Source organism: Haliotis cracherodii, unplaced genomic scaffold (genome assembly GCF_022045235.1).
Source record: "Haliotis cracherodii isolate W230 unplaced genomic scaffold, xgHalCrac1.p SCAF_17, whole genome shotgun sequence".
NCBI classification, from domain to species: domain Eukaryota; kingdom Metazoa; phylum Mollusca; class Gastropoda; order Lepetellida; family Haliotidae; genus Haliotis; species Haliotis cracherodii.
Genome location: NW_027266272.1, coordinates 2,776,117 through 2,782,475, shown reverse-complemented (window position 1 = coordinate 2,782,475; position 6,359 = coordinate 2,776,117). Strand labels below are relative to the sequence as shown.

The following is a 6,359-nucleotide window of genomic DNA, read 5'->3' as shown; positions in this document are numbered from 1 at the left end:
GCACCTCCTAAAATAATATAAATGAAAATAGGATCGGTTTATTTTAGTTACTCTATGAAACATTAGGGAATCGGGTAATTTTATTTTGTCGGATGGAAAACTTTCAGGGCCATTAACGTGGTCGAAAACGTGATTAACGGATGTGTGTTCGATATTAAATGGATTTTATTGTGTTCTTTCTGCATCACTAGAGGTTGTGGTGTGTTCAACATTGGATGGTGTAATTCTTACAGATTTTAGTCACATTGCAAAACTCAAGGCAAGTTATATCATTTTCTTCATCATTTGAACAAAGAACAAAATCATCCATCGAATCTTTACTTTAACATAAAAAAAAAGAAATGAATACACAATGCCATTTAGAAAGTGGACAAATGTAACTAATGTTATATTTGGGATAACACTTTCTTAGTAAAGTACAGATTCTAGTACTTTTTTGGGGGGGTTAGGTCCCGTCCGTCAAAACATATTGTGAAAAATAGATGCCAATTTTCATGGAATCGGGATGGACTAAAACATCATAAAACGCAACAGACGTCGAATCATTTTATCCAATCGGTCTAAAGCATTTCACCCACCCCTGGACGCTTGGAAGATGTTCATGGTGGCCATATCACGTGTAATACTATTGCGCACTATGCCTTGCGCATGTGATAAGCGAATCCAGTTGAGTCCGTATTGTTTGTAGTCATGGAAACCCGTCATACGCAATAAGTATTAGTACTTTTATAATACTATGTTCAGAAAGATAATTGTTCTTGTTGTTATTTATGATCCACAACAATGGTCTGTTTTGTCCCGCAACAACATAATGCGTAATTGTGAAAGATTCTCGCGAGAGCGAGATCATGCTTGTGTTTATAAATAGAAACAGGAGGTCAGTCCATATTGTGTCAAAAGGATCTATTATCGTTAGGTGAGTTATGGATCGCTAATCGTTTAAGGATTAACGTTGTAAGGTAATGTCTTTGTTAATCTGCTCCACCCACGCTTCACGATAATCCCATTTTGTTTAAAATGTGCCACAACGAAACGGGCCGTCTTGCAGTTTTCAGTGGTGACGACTCCACAAGGCCGTTACAGCCACTTTGTGTTGGATCTGAAATTAGGCCTAGTGCAGATCTAACTCCTTATTCCGATGTCTCGTTTCGTTTTAGTACTGCATTTATTTTAATTTAGATTACGTATTCCTACTAAAACATTACTTTTTAAAGAAATAATTCCTTTGTTGACAATGTGACCCTAGACACACTGTCTGACAGTGATATGGTCTAAAAGACAATACACACAGGTCGTCAGCTGGTCATGATGGTGATGTTTAGTACATTGCACGGACAAATGTTTTGAAAATAATGAACCTTTTGAGAAGTATTTTCTATCCAAACCCTCTACCAATAATTACCTCTGCTTACATATATAACACAAGAAAACCTGTGGCTCCCACATCTACATTTCAATGTCTTGTTCCCTCTGCCCTTGCCATTCACTAAAAGCCCACAGAGAGAATGTATAGGACTTCCATAATCAAAGCCCTGCAAAGTATAAACAGGATTGTCATGTATATGGGGTCTACCCCCTTCAAGGTATTTTCAAGGTGTATAGAGCGCCCAGAATCTACCCACTTCAAGGTATTTTCAAGGGGTATAGAGCTTCCAGAATCTACCCACTTCAAGGTATTTTCAAGGTGTATAGAGCTTCCAGAATGTACCCACTTCAAGGTTTTTTCAAGGGGTATAGAGCTTCCAGAATCTACCCACTTTAAGGTATTTTCAAGGGGTATAGAGCTCCCAGAATCCACCCATTTCAAGGTATTGTCAAGAGTATAGAGCTTCAAGAATTTACCCACTTCAGTGTATTTTCAAGGTGTATAGAGCTCCCAGAATCCACCCACTTCAAGGTATTTTCAAGAGTATAGAGCTCCCAGAATCTACCCTTTTCAAGGTATTTTCAAGGGATATAGAGCTCCCAGATTCGTCTGCTGTGCAATTGCTAATTCGAAAATCTCATCTTAAATTATCACATAATATTAGACAATTCCAGTGACAACCTATTGTCCATCTTCTGTTATGAAAACACATCCGTGGTGTGTCTGCTGGAAAAGCTACATGCAGACAACAATAATTATGACGTCACTAGTAAAGCAGACTAAGTGCAGTGTTAGGGGTTGCACGGCAGCTTCCGGTGAGTATTTGATGCACAACGTCAGTTGAATTACATTTCCGCGAATACTTTTGGCATTGCACTGTACTCTCAGTATTACCATGAATATGGAGCTGCCAGAATCTTCAGTGTATTACCAGGGATATGAACATCTTGTACCATAAATATGGAAAATAATTGATTTGTCAATTAGAGGTTTCAAATCACAATAACCTGTTCTGATTGAAACAGCGCTGTGGAAGCTAATTAATTAGCAAAGTACTTCTTTCTCAAACATAGTCAGTAGTATTTTTAAATGATGTGTACATTAACTAGTTTAAAAAAAAAAGCAGAGTTGCGGTAACTACCATTATCGTGATTATTCAAATAGTGTTCCCTTTCACCTGTAATTACCGTTTTTAACCAGTAAAATTAGGCTTGGACCTGTAATTCATGTGACTGCCAGCCCAGCTTCAGACTCTCTAGGGATGAGGTAGCTTAAAGCCCACATGGGTCATAATAGAATGGAGACATATAAAAATACCCTGGATAACTGAGGATGCTGTATCTGAAGATGGTAATGTTTCAGGTCACTCCATCATGTATCAGAGCTCCAGATAACGTTTTGAGCAATTGAGTTTTTACTCTCGGGTTTCTATTTTGATTGGGTTATTACATTTTTCATTGGGTAACCAATATTGTCTATCTCATCTATTCATCACTCTATTGGGTTCTTCTATTGAGTAAACATTTTGAGAATTAAAAAAAAATGAAATAATGTTTTAGATGTATATAACGGTTCTAAATATAGGTTTGACTCGGAAAGTAAATTAGCTTATAATTGTGTTTCGGAAATTAGCATCGTTATATGCATGCTGAAAAAGCTTCATTGGGTATTTACGTGTGATGTTTTCAAACAATTGAGTTTTCCATTCATTGCATGCGTTTCTGTACGCATGTTAATTGAAAGTAATTTGGTTTTGAATAGTTTTGGGGGGTATTTTACGCAAATACGCAGCTTATCTGTAGCGCTGATGTACATTGTGTACCTGCGGTTTCCTCTCGCTCAGCCAGCATCTCAGCATGCCTACTATCTGTGCTAAGTACTTCATGGTCTGTTGGCCCATGGCTTGTTTACACTACTTATCTACATTACTTATCTGTACTATCTTAACCATGGCTGGACTGGTCTAACTAGACATGCGTAGTGAGACTGGTTTGACCAAATTGTACCTGTACTCACCTTGCTGACTGCAGTTGTTCTCTTTGTGCCAAGTAAAATGTTTTACATTCAGTTAACATTCGTTCATATTAGGGATGCAACAAATACACTGTGAGGCAAATACGATTCATATCACGAATATAGGGTAAGGAATACGAATATCAAGTAGGCAGTTGATGTATTATTTGTTATATTCAGTGAAGCAATAGCAACATAAATTATTTGACATGATTTCTTTATTATATATATTATTCATTTATATACTGCACTTATCCAGGAACTAGTATCTGCTCAAATGCAACAATGACCGCTGACCACATTACAGTCAAATTAAAGATTATAAGAGTGTTGTCTTTAAAGAGATCTATGCATATCATATGTTTTTATGGATGTTTTTAGGTACAGAGTATGAAATGCCCCTGATTGCTTTTTCATAAAAATTCGATTCCAGTGGCCATCAATAACAAATTTAATTCATGAATGTATACGGTTTGATTCGCGGAATATGCGAGTGAATCGTAACAGCCCAAGTCCATATATTAACATGTGACCACGGTTAAAACCATTGGTGATAGCTAGCCAGTCCGCAGCTCATTTTGGGCAAGGGGTTGGTGTAAAATAACTAGATTTGGGGATAAGACAAGTTTAAACAACTGGACTCAGACTAGCAGACAAGTGGCTGTGTCTAACCCTGTACAAGTATATTGAAGATTATGTCAAAAGACAACTTTATGTTCACATGGCTAATAGATTCATTTTGGGCTATTACCTACTTACTGCGCACAGTAAACTTATTCAGGATGTCAGTCTCGTTCAAAGAGAAAAGAAAATCGTAATCACAAGAACTTATGACTGTAAAACTTAAAATTAGGTCCAAAAATAAATCCAGTGTATATGGTTTTCTGTGGATTGCGATGCTTATGTTATTGACTGACAAGCTGTTGCAAGAGATTTAATAAGCTTCCTGCACAGATGACATGTTTGATCATTATTTAGGATGATTGCATCAAGACCTGTCGGGGATATAGCACAGCAACCTTTAATGAAATGAAGTAAGCTCAGCAAAGGGAGCAAGTGTTTGTCTCGTTACTGCAGGTGTGAAATACCTGTCCAGTTTGTGAGGAGGCTGTGTATCGCACCACAGCAGTAACCATGGTAACCTTACCAGCCAGTGTCATCATAGGGATGGACTGTTTCTTCTTTCTCTCTCTCTCTCTCTCTTCCTGAAAGTTGGGACTGACAAAAATTAGGGGGGACTGGTAATGTTTAGAGTTGCCAGTGCACCAGCACTTTCCAAAACCTGCGAGAACACTGATTCAAAGTATGTGTGGCAATACACTATAGACATTGACTAGGAGAGTATATCTGAAGTTGGACAATGGAGAGTTTAAAAGTTTGGCCTTTTCTATATCCAACTGTGATGTCGTATCTTTTGTGTTTCAAATTGTGATGGGGGGCACGGGTGGCCCAATCATCTAAGGCTCCGCGATTTGCTGTGCAGAGTTGCATCCCTTGGGCACGCCAGTAACCTATGATTGTGGGTTCGAATCCCGGTCTGCCCCGTTTATGTTTCTAGGTTTGTCAGCATCATACCCATGCTCCTGGGTTTCAACAGAGTCGTAAACGTCTGAGACCTGCATCACTTCATGCTTTACTCCTTCATTAACCTGACACGCCGTTATATAACTGGAATGACTGTTAGAAGCGACGTTAAACCCAACTCACTCACTCAAATTGTGATGTGATGTGTACAACTAAACTTTGTCATGCTTGTTTATTTTTCTTTAGGGGTGCTCACTTATCTTTGCTTTCAAAGTCAGACTAATGTTAGTTGTGATCAGTGTATTTCAATTGTGTAGGTACCAGGAAGGTAACAGAGTTGTCACACGCTGGGAAGGAGCATGGGTATCAATGTATAAAGTCCATTTCTTGTGTCTCCCACTCTGATATTTTGGACCGCCTCCATGGTCTAATAGTAGCGCGTCTGCCCGGAGAGCGGAAGGTCCGGGGTTCGATCCCCAGCCGCGTCATACCAAAAGACATTAAAAGATGGTGTTTGTTGTTACCCTGTCTGGCGCTCGGCATTAAGGGGCTAAAACAAGGACTGGTCGGCTCAGAGTCAGTATACTGTGTCTGAGTGGGGTATTCATGTTAAACTACGACATGGTATCTCAGTGAGATAGCACTATAAATCGGCATCAGTCCAGACTAGTACAAGCAGCCACACACACACACATACACAATCTTGGACGCGACGTTAAACCCCATTTGGCCTCACCTCACTGTGATATTTTGAAATTTTTTTCGAAACCATACTCGCTCACCATGCTCTGACTGTTTTCATAACCCAAAACATGTTAGTGTTAACCATAGTAACAGTGGAAAAATTTGGCCTTCCTTGAGTCAAGTAGTATATCAATAAAACTCAGTGTCCCAAAGACCCCATGAGGTTTATTACCCTGCCATCTATAGGCCCGGAGGTATAATCTGGAGTTTCTGGAATCTACCTCGAGGTACATTTCTGGCAACTGTTCAGATCTAACCCAGGTTTGGAAAGGTGCCCACATTCTTTCAGGAATTGCGCGGGATGGTTAGGCTGAAGGACAGGAAGAAATTTCAAGAAGTTGTCCAGGTACAGTCAAATAAGTCTAAAAGTTTTGACAAATTTCACATAATTTTAACATACCCTAATCATACCAATGGACAAACTGATGAAATATACATCTATTAATGATATCATGGAGACACAATCACATGTCATTCAAGAAGTCATGTATGGTACAATAGGCAGGGTTCTTTTGTTAAGACCACAATAAAAAAAAGCCTTTCTTTTTCCCCAACACTGCAAAATAGTTCTTGCTAAAAAGGTTTGGGTTTTTGCCAATTATGTTTCATAAATTTCCATATGTGCCCCAAATTTATGTTTGACCATAAAAGATAGTCCCTGCTCATTTTAATTTTTGTGGTTGGAATGACAGTAACAGTCAGAACCTACCTA

The 6,359-nt window shown here is 38.8% G+C and overlaps 1 protein-coding gene across 1 annotated transcript in view; it reads left to right on the top strand.

Annotated features, from left to right (window-relative positions):
• Positions 1–847: 847 nt before the first annotated feature.
• Positions 848–6,359, top strand: part of LOC139464829 (dnaJ homolog subfamily B member 6-like) — a 68,387-nt gene continuing 62,875 nt past the window's right edge. The window contains exon 1 of the mRNA XM_071246354.1: positions 848–916. The gene's annotated coding sequence lies outside the window, so the exon portion shown is untranslated. The remainder of the gene's footprint in view (positions 917–6,359) is intronic.